This window comes from Chiloscyllium plagiosum, unplaced genomic scaffold (assembly GCF_037043375.1).
Source record: "Chiloscyllium plagiosum isolate Xiang-an unplaced genomic scaffold, Cpla_swu_hap1 HiC_scaffold_35, whole genome shotgun sequence".
NCBI classification, from domain to species: Eukaryota; Metazoa; Chordata; class Chondrichthyes; order Orectolobiformes; family Hemiscylliidae; genus Chiloscyllium; species Chiloscyllium plagiosum.
In genome coordinates, this window is record NW_028270173.1 from 52,106,291 (window position 1) to 52,125,119 (window position 18,829).

General features: G+C 46.6%; 1 pseudogene across 1 annotated transcript; it reads left to right on the forward strand.

The window, feature by feature from the left end:
* The first annotated feature begins 1,042 nt into the window (after positions 1-1,042).
* Positions 1,043-16,577, forward strand: LOC148140868 (class I histocompatibility antigen, F10 alpha chain-like; annotated as a pseudogene). Its single transcript, XR_015753093.1, has 7 exons — positions 1,043-1,094; positions 9,713-9,973; positions 10,397-10,672; positions 10,789-11,067; positions 13,055-13,174; positions 14,859-14,894; positions 16,257-16,577. The product of XR_015753093.1 is annotated as a class I histocompatibility antigen, F10 alpha chain-like (transcript).
* Positions 16,578-18,829: the final 2,252 nt, after the last annotated feature.

Genomic DNA, 18,829 nt, shown 5'->3' on the forward strand with positions numbered 1-18,829 from the left:
TAACATGGATGTAATTTTGAGAGACTAAATATTTTTATGTATAAGTGGGACTGTTCTTTATTGGAACAGCATACCATTAGAATCTTGCTGTAATTGGGAATAGTTAGAAGTTAATCGGGATTAATTCTGCTTGTTAATAGTTTAGTTAATTTGTTCACTGTTCGAGTGAGATAAATAGATGGTACCGAGTTGATTTTAAAGTGAGTGTCAGGGATTTATTTTATTGAACCACTTGAAGTTGCTGAGGTACACCACTCTGCAAACCCCCTTTTACAGATTATGAGGTGAGGTGTTCCTCTTTGGGGATGGGGGGGGGGGGGGGGGCGAGCAGGGTCAACCTCCACTTTATAACACAAGGAAATTCTTCGCAGTTTTAACTCTCTGCTCTTCATCATGAGTTGCCAATACTTCACAAAGTGAATTCTTGAACTCCAACAAAATAGTCTCTCCAAGACTGTGATATGTGTCTGATTTATTTTCATGGCCTTATCCACTTCGCAATGTTACTTTGTTTGAATTTTTCAAACTTTGACCAAGTTCTTCCATTAGATTTTGAAATTGTTTTCTTTCAGCTTCTGGTACAAGCTCATATGAACTTGAGACGGCTGTTTTTAGAATCATGGATTCATAGACTCCCTACAGTATGGGGACAGGCCATTTGGCCCAACAAGTTCACCCTGACCCACCGAAGGGTATCCCACAAAGACCCCACACCCTGTGTCCTGCCAACGGGAGAAAGGTCAGTTTTCCCTGTGTCTGTTTCACAGCGAGTAACTCAACCTGTCTGTGTCTGATCTCCCTGGGAACTGGTGACAGAAATCTGTTCACCTCTTTATTGGGTTTTTTACTGAGACTGGGACTGAGACTGGTTCGGCAACTTCAAGTTCAGCAAATGATCAAATTACTTTGTCGATCGGGAAATGGCATCATGGGTAGGAAAGAATGTTTATTTTGTTAATTTTTCAGTTTGTGAACAGCAGATATTTTCCAATCACTTTTTATTCCCAATCCCTGACTGGAATAGGGAGAGTGGATTCCCAGAATGTTGCTGATCCTTTTCTCCGTCTCCCTGTGTTTTTCCTGGGTCTCTCCCGGTAAGTACAGAATTCAGCTTTCCACTCTCTCTCTCTCTCTCTGTGTGTCTGGGGTGAATGTGAATCTCTTGGTGAGAGTTAGAAATGGGGGATATTTGATCAGCCGCCTGTTATACAGTCAGCCTGATCTTTTACACATTGAAGGCAGCACAGTCTGGGAGACTCTGGGATTTGTGTCCAGGTTCGTAATCTAAAAGCTTCTTAACAGTGCAAGGTTTGTGAAGGTTTGTAGCTCAGGTTGAGGTTTAGGTTGTAGGTTTGCTCACTGAGCTGTAGGTTTGATGTCCTGACGTTTCATTACCTGGCTCGGTAATATCATCAGTGGCGACCTCCAAGTGAAGTGGAGCTGTTGTCTCCTGCTTTCTATTTATATGTTTGTCTTGGATGGGTTCCTGGGGTTTGTGGTGATGTCATTTCCTGTTCGTTTTCTGAGGGGTTGTTGATGGGATCTAGATCTATGTGTTTGTTTATAGCGCTGTGGTTGGAGTGCCAGGCCTCTAGGAATTCTCTGGCATGTCTTTGCTTAGCCTGTCCCAGGATAGATGTGTTGTCCCAGTCGAAATGGTGGTTTTTTCATCCGTGTGTAGGGCTACGAGGGAGAGAGGGTCGTGTCTTTTTGTGGCTAGCTGGTGTTTGTGTATCCTGGTGGCTAACTTTCTTCCTGTTTGTCCTACGTAGTGTCTGTGGCAGTCCTTGCATGGAATTTTGACCGCTACGTAGATGACACTTTTGTCATCACAAAACAAAACAAGATAGAAGAGACATTTAACATCATCAACAACACCCTCACAGGCAGAAAGTTCACCAAGGAGGAAGAAACCGACAACAAACTCACATTCCTGGACGTCACAGTCGAAAGAAAGGACAACGGAGAACTACAAACCTGCGTATACAGAAAACCGACAAACACTGACCAAATACTTAACTACACCAGCAACCATCCCAACACACACAAACAAAGCTGTATCAGAACACTATTCCAACGAGCCACCACACGCTGCAGCACAGACGAACTTCGGAAAACAGAGGAGAACCACCTATACAACGTATTCAAGAAGAACGGATCCTCAAAAGAAAACAGTCCGCAGATTCCTCAGGAACAAACCATGACAAGCAGACCAAACACAGCCAGAAACCCTAACCACCTTACCATACATCAAAGAAGTCTCAGAAATGACAGCCAGACGACTAAGACCTCTCGGAATCCTAGTAGCACACAAACCCACCAACACTCTCAAACAAAAACTAACAAACTTAAAAGACCCAGTACAACCCATGGACAAAACCAACGTCATCTACAAAATTCCATGCAAGGACTGCCACAAACACTACGTAGGACAAACAGGAAGAAAGTTAGCCACCAGGATACATGAACACCAGCTCGCCACAAAAAGACACGACCCTCTCTCCCTCGTAGCCCTAGACATGGATGAAAAAAACCACCATTTCGACTGGGACAACACGTCTATCCTGGGACAGGCTAAGCAAAGACATGCCAGAGAATTCCTAGTGGCCTGGCACTCCAACCACAACGCCATAAACAAACACACAGATCTAGATACTATCTATCAACCCCTCAGAAAACGAACAGGAAATGACATCACCACAAACCCCAGGAACCCCATCCAGGACAAACATATAAATAGAAAGCAGGAGACAACAGCTTCGCTTCACTTGGAGGTCGCCACTGATGATGTTACCTAGCCAGGTAGTGAAACATCTGGGTATCAAACCTACAGCTCAGCAAGCAAACCTACACCCTTCTTAACAGTAAATATGTTCATTTTCTTGGAAGGCAATAACAAAATGTGAAATATACAGGCAGGAGACTGGAAGAACATAGCAAGCAAGGCAGCATCAGGAGGTAGAGAAGTCGAGGTTTTGCATATAGCCTTTCTTCAGGATTGGGGGTCGATTTCGGGGGGAGCTACAGATAAATGAGGAGGCGGAGGAAGGATGGTGAAGTAGGGATTGGTAAAGACAGATAGAGGATATGACCTGGTTGGTGAATGGGAGGTATGTATCCCGTTGATGGCAGGGGCCAGTGGGAGAGCTGGGAAGTGAGTCCGGGGATGGGGAGGGAGGTTATTGAAATCTGGAGACCTCGATGTTGAGTCCTCCGGGCTGGTGTCTGCCCAGGTGGAAGATGAGATGTCGTTCCTCCAATTTGCGCTGTGGCTCATTTTGGCAATGGAGGAGGCCAAGGATGGTCATGTTGGAAAGGAAGTGGTTGGGGGAATTGAAATGGGCAGTGACTGGGAGGATGGTCATGTTGGAAAGGGAGTGGTTGGGGGAATTGAAATGGGCGGTGACTGGGAGGATGGTCATGTTGGAAAGGGACTGGTTGGGGGAATTGAAATGGGCGGTGACTGGGAGGATGGTCATGTTGGAAAGGGAGTGGTTGGGGATATTGAAATGATCTGTTACGTTTGGTGAACCATTCCCTAAGCTAACGTTCAGTCTCCCCGATGTAGAGTAGACTCCACCGGGAGCACCTGATGCAGTAAACTGGGTTGGAAGAGAGGCAGGTGAACCTCTGTCTCACCTGGAAGGACAGTTTGTGGCCCTGGATTGAGGTGAGGGGTGTGTTGAGCAGGTTTTGCATTTCTTCTGGTTGCACAGGGAGGTATCTGAGGGTTCGGGGGTTTGGTGGGGAGAGTGGTGCAAAGCAAGGAGTGTTGGAGGGAATGGTCCTTGTGGAAAACAGAGAGGGTTGGGGAGGGGAAGATGTTGCTTGGGAAGGGGGAGATGTTCTTGGTGGTGGGGTCTAGTTGGAGTTGGCAGAAGTGTTTAAGGGTGATGTGCTGGGTGTGGAGACTGGCGGGATGGTAGGTGAGGACAAGAGGGGCCACCCCCTTTATCTGCAGCTCCCCCCATACCCACCCCAAGTCCTGAAGAAGGGTTATCCCCAAAACGATGAGCTCTCCACCTCCTGATGCTGCCTGGCTTGCTGTGTTCTTCCAGCCTCCTGCCTCTCTGGTTTGGATTCCCAGCACCTGCAGTTTTTTTTGTCTCTGTCAATAATAAAATGTGAGCTGTGGTGTGGATGGTACTCAGTTTGAAATGTGTAAAAACAGTGTATTTTTATTGTGATTTTTAATATTGTGGACTGAAATGGGAAAGCCCTGTTTTCCAGCAGGGATTTACAAGGATGGCTGCACATTTTGGAAGTAAGGAATTCGATACCTTTTGTGAACCCTGTTTGTGTAGCTGTTGGTTTCAGCTGAAATATCTCCACCAAGGCTGGGATCCTGTCACCAAGTCACATGTTCATAAGATCTAGGAGCAGAATTAGGCCATTCTGCCCATCAAGTCTGCTCTGCCATTCCATCATGGCTGTTCTGCTCCTCACCCCCATTTTCCTGCCTTCTCCCCATAACCCTTCACCCCATTACCAATTAAACATCTGTCTCACTCCTCCTTAAATTTACTCACTGTCCCAGCATCCACCGCACTTTGGGGGAATGAATCCCACCAATTCACAACCCTTTGGGAGAAGTCGCTTCTCCCCAACTCTGTTTGAAATTTGCTCCCTCTCATCCTACAACCTCCCGTCCGAGGATGCCCCACAAGGGGAAGCATCCATTCCCCATCCATTTTATCTGTGACTTTTATCATCTTGACAACCTCAATTTGATCTCCCCTCATTCTTCGAAACTCCAGACAGTATCGGCCTACACTGGTCAATCTCTCTTCATGTGACAAACCCCTTATCTCTGGGGTCAATCTCATGAACCCTCTTGGGAACTGCCTCCAATGCCATTACATCTTTCCTCAAATAAGGGAACCAAAGCTGTGCACAATACTCCAGGTGCGGTCTCTCCAATGCCTTGTATAGCTGCAACAATACGGCCTTCCCTTTATATTCTATTCCCTGAGCTAGGAAAGACAACATTCCATTCACTTGCTTTACTATCTGCTGGACCTGCATGCAGCTTTCTGTACCTCATGAATGAGGACACCCACCTCCCTCTGTACCTCAGCATCACAAGTCTCTGCCCATGTAGATAAAAGGTCACCTTCCCATTGCTCGACCCCAATGCATGACCTCACACGTATCCAGGTTAAACTCCATCTGCCACATTTTGGCTGACTCCCCTACCCTATCTGTTGTAAGGTTCCTGTTTCCTCATTGCAATTTACCATCCCACCTATTTTTGGCAACCTTCCCTATATCCAAGTCGTGAACGTAGATTGTCAAAAGCTGGGTCCCAAGGACCAAACCCTGTGGCACCCCACTCGTAACCTTTTGCCATCCGGAAAAAAACCCTATTTATCCCGACTCTCTGTCTTCTGTCCATTAGCCAGTCATCTGCCCAAGATAATAAATTACCCATAATCCCATATGATCCAACTTTGTGAATTATCCTTTTGTGCGGCACCTCATCAAATACCTGCCAAAAGTCCAGATACATTACACCTAAAGGATCCCCATTATCTACTTTGCTTCTCACATCTTCAAAGCCATCTAGCAAATTAGTCAAACATGATTTGCCCTTCATAAACTCATGCTGACTCTGATGGACCGCATTCTGACTTGCCACCTGCCCTGATATTGCTTCCTTGATAATTGATTCCATCAACAGATATTAAACTAACTGGTCTATAATTTTTGAATAAGATTAGTATTTTTCCAGTCCATGGGAGCTTTTCCCGTTTCGAGGGAATTTTGGAATATTGTAATGAATGGATCCATGATCTCCACCGTCACTTCCTTTAATACCCTCGGCTCTCGGCCATCTGGCCCGGGAGACTTGTCTGCCCTCAATCCTAATAGTTTGCTGAGTACCTTTTCCTGATCAATGCTGATTGTTTTACGTTCTCCCCTTTCTATTGCCTCTGACTCGAACCAATAAGAATGGTCCTTCACTGTGAAAACTGGGGCAAAGCATTGCTTTGGCATCTCTGCCATTTCAGTTGTCCCCACGATTAACTCTCCAGTTTCACCTTCCAAGGGACCAACATTCACATCAGCGGCTCTCTTCCCTTTTGTATACTTATAGAAGCCTTTGCTCTCCTTTTTTGATATTTTGTGCCAATTTTCTTTCTTCACTTACCTTAGCTCCTGTTATTAATTTTTTAGTATCCCTTTGCTTATGTTTGATAGTTCCCCAAGCTTCCAGCCTGCCACTGGCTTTTGCAATATGGTAGACCTTCATTTTTGACTTTATATTGTCCTTGACCTCCTTTTTTAGCTATGGAAGTTTTTGACCTTCTACCCCCTGCCCTCCACCCCACCCCCCCCCGCAACTCCCAATGCCTTACCACCTTTCTTACTCACTGGGATATATTTTAGTTGTGAGGAATTTTACTAGCCCCTTAAACAACTACCACTGCTCATCCACTCTCTTACCTTTTAGCCTTTCCGCCCAATCTACTCGAGCCAAATCTATTCCCATGCCTCTCTCATTTCCTATGTTTAATTCCAGAACACTAGTGTGGGACTCCACTTTCTCCCCCCAAACTGGAGTCACCCTTTATTTACAGGTACATAGCACATGACAGTGACTCAGCTAGCACGGAGCCAGCTCCTAGAGTGGACAGAACCCCTGACCCTCCTGTTTATATCTGTCAGCTGGGGCTTCCTGATTGGATGAGGTTAACAGCCACAATCAGGGAACTCATATTCGATGAGGTAAACCTGAATGATATCATACGGATCAGTACACCAGTAAACTGGGGCTGAGGGGTGGTTTAAGGTGAAGTTGATTGGTTTGTGGCCTTATAGCCGGTTGTAATGACAGGGCTCCTCTGCCCGCCAACAGCAAGGTGATTGGTTGTCAGGGAACTGAACAGCTCAGGGCTGACAGCAAAATTGTATTGTATTTATTGTCATGTGTACTGAGGCACAGTGAAAAGCTTTGTCTTGTGAGCAATACAGGCAGATCACAGAGTTAAGTAGCATAGATAAGCAAATAATAATTAAAACAGCAGCAAAACAAAAACACAGGTCCAGGCAAATGCTATGAGTTTGTGAGTCCATTCAGTATTCTAGCAACAGTCGGGTCGAAATGGTCTCAAAACCAGCTGGTGAATGTGTTCAGGCTTCTGTACCTTCTCCCTGATGGCAGAGGGTATACAAAAACATTGCCAGGGTGGGATGGATCTTTGAGAATGCTGGTGGCCTTTCCTTGACAGCGGGCCTGGTAGATGGATTCTATAGATGGGAGGTTGGCCTTTGTGATTGTCCGGGCTGAGTTCACCACTCTCTGTAACCGTCTCGGATCTTGAATGGTACAGTTGCCATACCAGGTAGTGATACATCCAGATATAATGCTCTCGATGGCGCACCTATAAAAGTTTGCAGAGCATCATGCCAAATTCCCTCATCTGCCTGAGGAAGAAGAGACGTTGTTGGGCCTTTGTCACCAGTGCATCCATGTGAAGAGTCCAAGAAAGCTTGTTGTGGATGACCACTCCCAGGAGCTTGACACTCTCCACTCGTTCCACATCTGTGCTGTTAATGTATAGGGGGGCAGGAGTAACATCCCACCGAAAGTCAAGAATGGGTTCCTTGGTTTTGCTGGCATTGGGAGCTTGGTTATTCTCAGTGCACCATTTTTCCAGGTCTTTCATCTGTAGTCTGTATCGTCGCCATCTGAGATTCGACTGACTATGGTAGTGTCATCAGCGAACTTGTAAATGACATTAGTCTGGTATTTGGTGACGCAGTCATGGGTATACAGTGAGTAGTATAGGGGACTGAGTACGCACCGCTGTAGGACTCCAGAATTAAGTGTTAGTGAGGATGAAATATTGTCCCCAATCTTCACTGATTATAGCCTGTGGTCAGGAAACTGGTCAGTTTCAGAGAGTGGGCTCAGTCTGAGATCACAAAGTTTAGTCATCAGTCTTGAGGGGATAATAGTGTTTTAATTTTTTTTAGAAGTTACATTCTCAAATGCATTTTCACAAACGGTGTCATGTCGGCCCAGATAAGGTATTGAAGGTGAAAACTCCCTGTGTGAGAATGTCTGTGCCACAATGGTCAGAATGATTCAAATCTAAAAACGGATTTACAGACTCTTACATGGATTCATGCAGTTTTTGAGCAAAAAAAAATGTAATTCTGCAAGTGCAAATTCACCCACAAACTTATATGTATATGTGTGCATGTGGGTGTGCGTGTGTGTGTTATGTGTGTGTAGGAGTGTCTGTGTGTGTCCGTCTGTGTGTGTGTGTGTGTGTGTGCCTGTCTGTGTGTGTGTGTATGTTATGTGTGTGTAGGAGTGTCTGTGTGTGTCCATCTGTGTGTGTGTGTGTATGTGTGCCTGTCTGTGTGTGTGTGTATGTTATGTGTGTGTAGGAGTGTCTGTGTGTGTCCGTCTGTGTGTGTGTGTATGTGTGTGTATGTGTATGTAGGGGTGTCTGTGTGTGAGACATAACAAACAATTTTTCAATATATGGTTTCAGTTATATCACACTGTAAACTTTTGCTGTAAATTCTGTGTCCTACAATCTTATTCTCCACAATCACCTGATGAAGTAGCAGCTCTCCGAAAATTAGTGCTTCCAAATAAACCGATTGGACTGGAACCTGGTGTTGTGTGATTTTTAACTTTGTCCACCCCAGTCCAACACCAGTGCCTCCCAATTAATGAAGCAATCCCCAGTTCGAATACCGAATGAAATGATGTGGCACAGCTCCTGTTTAAATGACAGGGATAAATGAAGCGAAATTGGACATTTTTAACATCCAATGGCAGAACTAGGAAATATCAACCAAATCATTGAGCAAACTTCCTCGTCTCTTGCTTTCTCCCAACAATCTCTCTCTCTTCCTTCCCGCTGTTCTCTCTCTCTCTCTTTCCCCTCCCCAGTGTCTCTCTCTCTCTCTTTCTTTCTGTTCCTCCTGAGTCTCTCCACCTCCTCCCAGCTCTTATCCCCTCCCTACCCTCAGCCTCTTTCCCATCCCCTCCAACCTTCCCCAGAGTCTCATTTCCCTCCCTGGTCTCAACCCCTCCACCCTGCTCCCCATCCCAGTTTCTTTCTGTCCTGTGTAATCTCTCTCTCCCCCTCCTTCACAATCTTTATCCCCTCATCAGACCCTTTGCTCCTCCCAATCCCTTTCCCTCCTCTGCAATATCTTTGCCTTCTACGCCTGCCTCTCGCCCTTCTCGATCTGTAACCCCACCCATTCTATTCTTCCAGGTCCCAGTCTCTTTTGTCCTCATCCCAATGCTCTCTCTTCACCTCTGACCTTCCTTATCTCATTTCCAAACCCTCCACATTCTCTCCTCACTCCTCAGTGTCCCTCCTCCATGCTCTACAGTCTCTCTTCCTCATTTCCCAGTTCCTCCTCAGTGTGTCTCTCTCTCTCCCCCATCCCCAGTATTTATTTTCCAATGCTAGTCTCCATCCCACCACAATCTCTGTCCTTCCCCAGTTTCTGTCTTTTCCCAATCACTGTCCCTCCCCTGTCTCTGTCCCTCCCCTGTCTCTGTCCCTCCCCAATCTCTGTCCCTCCCCAGTCTGGCTGTCTTTATCCCCCAAGTCTCTCTTCCTACCCCCCACCAGCCACATTCTGTCTTGTTTGCTAGTTCCTCTCCCTCCCAGTTTTCCTTCCAGTGCTTGTTCTGCAGTTTGATAACCAGCTCCTCGAACTGTTTATATTACAGAGACTAACTCACGAACTATAAAATATACAATTGTCTCAGGAGAACAAGATTTCCCTGAAGTCACTGTTGTTGCGATGGTCAACGGAATACAAACAGGTTACTTTGACAGTGATACCCGTCGCTGTGTCCCCAGGCAGCAGTTCCTGGCTGATTCACTCAGTGTGAAATTCTGGGATGATGCTACAGATCAGGCGATCACACACGCCAGGCTGGCAAAGGGGAATCTGAAATCGATCATGAAAAGGACAAACCAGACTTCAGGTAAAATCTCACCGTCAATTGTCCACATTATCCCCCAGGTCACTCCACTCAGTCCATCCCCCAGCACTGGCCCCTGGGTCTGTCCACTCAGTCTATCCCCCAGCACTGACCCCTGGGTCTGTCCACTCAGTCCATCCCCCAGCACTGATCCCTGGGTCACTCCACTCAGTCCTTCCCCCAGCACTGACCCCTGGGTCACTCCATCCGTCTATCCCCTGGCACTGACCTTGGAATGTAAAGTGAAATGAGGACTGTCAACTAATTCTGCAACTTTAACTTGAGATTGGAACCCTTTTCCCTCTGATCAGACTGTGACCCTCATCCCCTATTTCCATCTGATATTTGATCCCCTTTCCCTCTGATCAGACAGTGTGTGATTATCTATTATTTATTGATGATTGATCCCTGTCTGGTCACTGACAGGAATTCACACTCTCCAATGGATACATTCTGTTGAGGTCAGTGAAGATGGCTCTGTGAAGAGATCGATGAGATTTGGATTTGATGGAAAGGACCACATTAGTTTAGAGCCAGACAGAATGAGATGGGTTGCCGCAAATCACTTTGCAGTGATCAATAAAGAGAAATGGAATTCGGATCAATCCTGGAACTACTATTGGGAATCATATCTGCAAAAAACATCTGTTGAACATTTAAACAGATATCTGGAAGTTGGAAAGGATTATTTCACAAGGAAAGGTATATATTTCAGTTCTGTTCCCTGTTCTGATCTAACCTCACTGATCTATGAAACCGCTCTCCCATTCCATTCAGTGTCTGTCTATTGTTTGTGGTTTCACCCTTTCCCATCACAGTTCAGCCTGAAGTGTTCATCTCCAGGAGGGAGCCCAATCGTCAGGACAAGCCACTCACTCTCTCCTGCCTGGTCACTGGGTTTGATCCTGCAGACATCGAGGTGACCTGGCTAAGGAATGGAGAGGTCATGTCTGAGACCCAATCCTAGGGGGTTCGACCGAACCACGATGGGACCCATCAGATCCAGAAAGAGATTGAGATCAATGCTGGGGATGAGGATCAATACTCCTGTCACATTGAACACAGCAGCCTGGCAGAGGCCCAGCTCTATCAGTGGGGTAAGGAACTGGAGTGTGTCTGTGTGTGTGTGTCTGTGTGTGTGTGTCTGTGTGTGTGTGTGTGTGTGTGTCTGTGTGCCTGTGTCTGTGTCTGTGTGTGTGTGTGTATGTGTGAGTGTGTGTGTGTGTGTGTGTGTGTACATGTGACAGATGAAACTATTTAGAGGACACTTTTTCACTTCCTTGTTTGCAACTACCCACCTTGTTCTCTGCGTTGATATGTCATGTTGGTCTCAATTGTGTTAAAGATTTCAATTCTAAGTTTGAAAGGGTCTCCGACTCCCAAACTTCCAGCACCTTTTGGGGATTCCAGATTCCCACAGCCCTGTTATTGGTGAAGTACTCATCGATTTCACTCCGGAATAATCTCACCAGAATTACAAGAAGATTTCCTTGTATTCCAGGCTTCAGCACCAGACATGGGCCCAGATTGTCCAGCAGCCAGACAGTCAGAGACTGGACACACCTTGAGAGAGGAGGGTCTGGACCCCTCAGAATTCCTGACTCACTGAATGGGATTTGTCTGGAAAGTTTCAAACCGTACCCGGAACCCTCTGGAAAGATCTCAGGTTCTGAGGTTAGGGATTGGAAGCTTCTTTAACTCCTAGTGTGATGATGCTGCCACTTTAAAAGGTTGTTGGTGTCCGAGTTTTTGTTTTGAAGAGAGGTTGTAAGGCAGAGGCACCAAACTCGCTGCTGATGATGACTGAGGTACACAAGTTGTGAGGCCTTGGAGTTTTTTTTTAAGCTGCAACAATAGAAGCAGTCTGAATGGGTGTGGCCAGCTCTCACAGATCCAGATTTCTCAGTTTGGGTTTTTTCAGTTACATCAGAAGCCTTTGGGGTCTCAAAAGAGTTGGCAGCTTCAGTGAATGTCACCTGGCTGCTACTGTCTGCATTTTGTTCGTGATATTGTTTCCTCCGGGATTGTAAGAATCTGTGTCTGAATTTACCTTTTTGCCAAGGTGTTTATAGGATGTTACAATATTGCAACAGTTAATTAATAATAGGTACTATGTTCAGTTACATTTTTCAATCGTTAAGTTATTCAAACTTCCTTTTTCTTTTGTTTGTATTTTAATTACAGCGTTTAAATAACATTGAGTTGTTTGAACACTTGCATTGCATCTGGAACACTGCACTTCCCATCCAGTTTTAAAATAAGAAGCAGTTCAGATCTAGACTACCTTCTTCAGATATTTTGAGGGGGCCTGGTGTGGTCCCTAACACCAGAGAGCTGGAAAACCGACCATCTCCAAACGTACTACTGATCCCTCCATTCACACACTGACGAGGATATCTGGTCAGCGTGGGCAAGTTGGACTGAACACGCACACTTGTTGTGTGACTCTTTAACTCTTTGACTCCATCCCCTCAAAATACATGACCTGACATTCTGCAACCAACACTTGACCTCTCTCCAGCACCAACACCAGCTCACCGCCTCCAGACGTCTGTCAGACTCGCAGTGCATCACCCTGGACAGACAACTGGGACACAACACAGAACTCCACAACTGGATCCCTAACAAGGCCCCCTCACCAACCCACTGTGGCACCCAAACCCCATTCCATTGGTACTCAACATCCCCAACACTCACCAGTGAGTTCCCAAACTGCCCCTTGCCCAACCACTGAGGAGGTGCCTTTCTGGGAGACTGAACTACACCCCTCCAACCATTCCCTCACTCCTTCACTTCACCCAAGGCCGATCTACCCCACCAGCACTAGTAAGGACAGGACACAGAGATATCGGGGAGAATGGGAACTGAACTGTCAGGACAGGCACAACACGATGTTTATCCCCCTGTCAATGGGATCCTTGGTGACTTCACTGGAGAGTGAAATCGGGAGAGGGTCAAACCCGCATTTCAACCAATCCCAACAATTGGCAACAGCTTGGAGCAGTTATAATTGTTCCCAATCAACACAGGGTCAGAAATAAATCCAGGGACAGAGAGAATCCTGATATATTTCCAATGTTTCAGAAAATCTGAAAAGCAATTGGCTGCATTCCCAACTTGGAAGTCTCATTGCATCAATGGTCATTCTATTGGCTGTTATTGTCGGGATAGTCGGAATAATCATCTGGAAAAGGTCACGGAGAGGTAAGAATCAGAGAGAGGAGAATGTAGAACTGAGGGGACAGAGTGAGTGTGGGGGAGTCTCCAGTACTGGGAGTACAGGGCACTGTGGGGAATGGAACTGATTGAATTCCCACACACAGATACACACGTATAAACACGTCTCGTTCCCTGTCTGATCTTCCTTTGTGATCAGCCCAGACTAGGTCTAATATTTATCATTAGACCCACTGCACCCAATCAGATCCTCACTGACTGAATATTAATGGAATGGAAGGGATTTTCTGCATCTCCATAAAGTGTAAGGATGAACGGGAGTGTGGGAATGAGGATTTCTGACACAATCCCTGTAAAACCTTCCTTCCTGCCTTGTTTGGGCACCATCTCCTTGATAAATTTTGAAGATCTCTCTCCCTTAATGAGTTTGTGCAGTTTTGGATGACTTATTACTTTGGTTTGACCCTCGGCGTGTGACTCTGATACCGATCATGTTATTCCAGGCATTTGGTTTGTCTCCAGTCCCACCGTATTTTTAATGTTTTGGAATGATCTCTCTGCCCCATTTAATGGGATTCTGGGTCATCCCTTCTCTTGTTATCCAGCTGTTGACACTTTCCTCCCACCATCTGACATTTGTGATCACCTGCAGAGACTCCACTCACCCCATTTGGATGATCTTTTGATCTCTCTGCCCATTGATCTCCCTGCTGATAAATTCGGTGTCTGTGAGCTTCTCTCTCACTTCACCTGAGGAAGGGGCTACGCTCAGAAAGCTTGTGATTTCAAACAAACCTGTTGGACTGTAACTTGGGGCCGTGTGTGATTTCTGACTGTGTTCACACGAGTCCAATACCAACACCCCCACATCAATCTCCATTCCCTCACACTTGTTGTGTTCTCACTCTCTGAGAATGGATTATTCCCCATCCTAATGGACATTTATTTTGTTTCTGCAGGTTCACCAAATGTGACTTACACAACAGCTCCCAGTAAGTGACTGAGGGGACAGAGTGTTGGGAATGATGGATAAGGTAATGGGAGGTGTAGAGTAGGTTCCTTACAGTGTGGAAACAGGCCCTTCAGCCCAACAAGTCCACACAGACCCTCCAAAGGGTAAGCCACCCAGACCCATTCCCCTACCGTATATTTACCAATGACTAACACACCTAACACTATGGGCAATGTAACATGGCCAATTCACCTGACCTGCACACCTTTGGATTGTGGGCAGAAACCCGGAGTACCCGGAGGAAACCCACACAGACACAGGGAGAGTGTGCAAACTCCGCACAGTCACCCGAGGTGGGAATTGTACCCGGGTCCCTGGTGCTGTGAGGCAACAGTGCTAACCACTGAGCCACCGTGCTACCCCTATTAGAGTGCAGAGTTATATTTGCCAGGGTGTTGCTCAGGGTGATGGGTCCGTCTCCTCACAATGCTGTTTCTCAGCCAACACTCTCTTATCGTCCTGTTTCTCTACTCCATGTCCCCAGTGTCTCTCCTTCGAATTGTCACCCTCCATTCTCTTCCCCCACTGCCCCTCCCTCCACTCACTCACCCTTAATTCCCACTGGGGGGTGCTCGGAGAGTCTGGTTAGTTAGTGCTGAGGGCGATTAAATCCTGGGTCCAGTGAGTGATAGAGAATATCTCACACTGTCTCATTTTATATTTGATATAACTTCTCACATTCTGTTTTTATTTTCTCAGCTTCTGATATCTCTGGTGCAGCTTCTTCATGATTCAGTAAGTGACATGTCAACTTTTCTCTGACTGAAATTTATTCAGATTTATATTCTCTAGATTTATTTGTAGCATTTTCACATCCCTCCTGACCATGTCCCACACTCCCATACACTGTTAAACCCTGTCAGACTAATTCCCCTCCCCTCCTGACCCTGTCCCACCCTCCCAGTCACTGTTATACCCTGTCAGACTAATCCCCCTCCTCTCCTGACCCTGTCCCACCCTCCCAGTCACTGTTAAACCCTGTCAGACTAATTCCCCTTCCCTCCTGACCCTGTCCCACCCTCCCAGACACTGTTAAACCCTGTCAGACTAATTCCCCTCCCCTCCTGACCCTGTCCCACCCTCCCAGTCACTGTTAAACCCTGTCAGACTAATTCCCCTTCCCTCCTGACCCTGTCCCACCCTCCCAGACACTGTTAAACCCTGTCAGACTAATTCCCCTCCCCTCCTGACCCTGTCCCCCTCTCCCAGACACTGTTAGACTCTGTCAGACTAATTCCCCTCCCCTCCTGACCCTGTCCCACCCTCCCAGACACTGTTAAACACTGTCAGACCAATTCCCTTCCCCTCCTGACCCTGTCCCACACTCCCAGTCACTGTTATACCCTGTCAGACTAATCCCCCTCCTCACCTGACCCTGTCCTACCCTCCCAGGCACTGTTAAACCCTGTCAGACTAATTCCCCTCCTCTCCTGACCCTGTCCCACCCTCCCAGTCACTGTTAAACCCTGTCAGACTAATTCCCCTCCCCTCCTGACCCTGTCTCACCCTCCCAGACACTGTTAAACCCTGTCAGACTAATTCCCCTCCCCTCCTGACCCTGTCCCACTCTCCCAGACACTGTTAAACTCTGTCAGACTAATTCCCCACACCTCCTGACCCTGTCCCATGCTCCCAGACACTGTCAAACCCTGTCAAACTAATTCCCCTCCCCTCCTGACCCTGTCCCACCCTCCCAGTCACCGATAAACCCTGTCAGACTAATTCCCCTCCCCTCCTGACCCTGTCCTACCCTCCCAGTCACTGTTAAACCCTGTCAGACTAATTCCCCTCCCCTCCTGACCCTGTCCCACCCTCCCAGACACTGTTAAACCCTGTCAGACTAATTCCCCTCCCCTCCCCACCCTGAAGTGATTGCCTTGTGTCTGTCCATTCCTGACCTTGTGGGTTTCCTGGGCCCCACTGCAGGACATTCCCGGAGCCTCAATGCTGAATAAAAGGATTCTCCTGTTCGAGTGTGAACATGGACATCATTGTCTATCCTTCCATATCACAGCAGACACACAGAATTACAGCTCATTGTTCACACTCAATTCCTTCAGGACTGAGATCAATTTTTCTGGGAATGTGTTTCCACAGATTGAGCAGTGGATCCCAGATCCTCAGGTTTGGATCCTGATTCTTCAAGTGGGACGTTCTCAAGTCGTGTTTCCATCCCGTCTCAGAAATGTGAGCAGTGTCACCGTCAGAGGGATCTTCACAGATGGTTCCTCCCTCACACTTTCTCATCCTCACTGTCTTCAGTGGGTCACTGATTTACCTGAAATGAAGCAACATCCCGAGGCAACTCAGAGGCAATTTTTATATTGAAGGAATTGATTTTGCATCTGACGTTAACAAATTTCAAATGTTATGTAAATCTCTGTACATAAATATCAGTTTTACATATTCTAATTCTTAAATAAATATATAAATATTATAAATCTGAGTTATTGTTGAATACTAAAATCTATCACTACTTCTCACCATTGTTTAACTACAATCACCAATACGTGTCATTTGTAATCATTAAATGTTATTTATTGACTTATTAATTTTGATATTTTTATTAATATTTCACAAGAACGATTCTATTCATTTACACAGCAGCAGCTTGTGGCTCTTGGAACCAGCAGATGCTGAGCTTCAATTCAATGTGAACTGGGGGAGTTAAGACCATATCCATCTGCCTCTATTGTAAAATCCAATTCCCAGATGATAACTCCATACCCGTCAACACAATCAGGGAAAGTCCATTCCCAGAGAGTGGGAACACACAAGTGTGAGGGAATGGAGATTGTGTCAGAACCTGATGGAGATTCTGGACATCGCTTCCATTCCATCGATATTCCCTGAGGATGTGAGTGTGTGTGGTGGGTTTGATACCAACATCAGACTTGTATTAAAGGACATAGCTGCTAGACTGGGTCTGCAGCAGGTGGTGAGGGAACCAACAAGAGGGAAAAACATACTTGATTCCATCTTTCCAATCTGCCAGCTGCAGGTACAAATGTCCATGACAGTCTCAGTGAGAGTGACCATCGCACTGTCCTTGTGGAGGCAAAGTCCCACTGTCACATTGGGAATAACCTCCATCGTATTGTGTGGTACTATCACTGTGTTAAATGGAACAGACTTGAATCAGATCTAGCAGCTCAAGCCTGGGTATCCATGAGGCACTGTGGGCCACCAACAGCAGCAGAACCATACTCCAGCACAATCTGTAACCTCATGGCCTGGCATAGCCCCCACTGAACCATTAACACCAAGCCAGGGGATCAACCCTGGTTCAATGGGGAGTGCAGGACGGCATGTCAGGAGCAGCACCAGACATACCTGAAGATGAGGTGTCAACCTGGTGAAGCCACCAAACAGGACGAGTTGCAAGTCACATAACATAAGCAGCAAGTGATAGACAGAGCTAAGTGATCCCACAACCAACAGATCCGATCTCAGCTCTGCAGTCCTGCCACATCCAGCCAACTCACTGGAGGCTCCCTAAATATTCCCATTCTCACTGATGAAACAGCCCATTACACCAGTATGAAAGATAGGCCTGAAGGTTTCACAGCAATCTTCAGTCAGAAGTGTCATCTCAGCCTCCTCCAGTGGTCCCCAGCATTACAGATACCAGTCTTCAGCCAATTCAATATCCACGTGATATCAAGAAACAGTTGAAGACACTGGGTACTGCAAAGGCTTCAGGCCCTGACAACATTCAGGCAATAGTACTGAAGGCTTGTGCTCGAGAACTTGCCACTCCCCTATCCAAACTGTTCCAGTCCAGTTACAACACTGGCATCGACCCAACAATGTAGAAAATTGCCCAGGTATATCTTAGACACAAAAAGCAGGACAAACCCAATCTGCCCCATCAGTCTCCTCTCGATCATCAGTAAAGTGATGGAAGGTGTCATTAACAGTGCTATCAAGCAGCACCTGCTCAGCAATAACCTGCTCAGTGACGCCCAGTTTGGGCTCTGCCAGGGTCACTCAGCTCCTGACCTCAATACAGCCTTGGTTCGAACATGGACAAAAGAGCTGAATTCCAGAGGGGAGGGGGGAGTGACAGCCCCTGACATCAAGGCTGCATTCGACCGAGTGTGGCATCATGGAACTCGAGCAGAACTGGAACCAATGGGTATTGGGGGAAAACTCTCCAGTGGATAGAGTCATACCTGACACATAGGAAGGTGGTCTTGGTTGTTGGAGGTCAGTCATCTCAGCTCCAGGAAAGCTCTGCAGGAGTCCCTCAGGGTAATGTCCTAGGCCCAACCGTCTTCAGCTGCTTCATCAATGACCTTCCCTCCATCATAAGGTCAGAAATGGGGATGCTTGCCAGTGATTGCACAATGTTCAGCACTATTTGCAACTCCTCAGACACTGAAGCAGTCCATGTTCAAATGCAACAAGGTCTGGACAATATCCAGGCTTGGGCTGACAAGTGGCAAGTAACATTTGCGCCACACAAATGCCAAGTTATAACCATCACCAACAAGAGACAATCCCACCACCACCCCTTGGCATTCAATGGTGTTACCATCACTGAATCCCCCCACTGTCAACAGCCTGTGAGTTATCATTGATCAGAAACTCAACTGGCCTCACCACATAAATGTAGTGGCTACAAGAGCAGGTCAGAGGCTAGGGATACTGCAGCAAGTAACCCATCT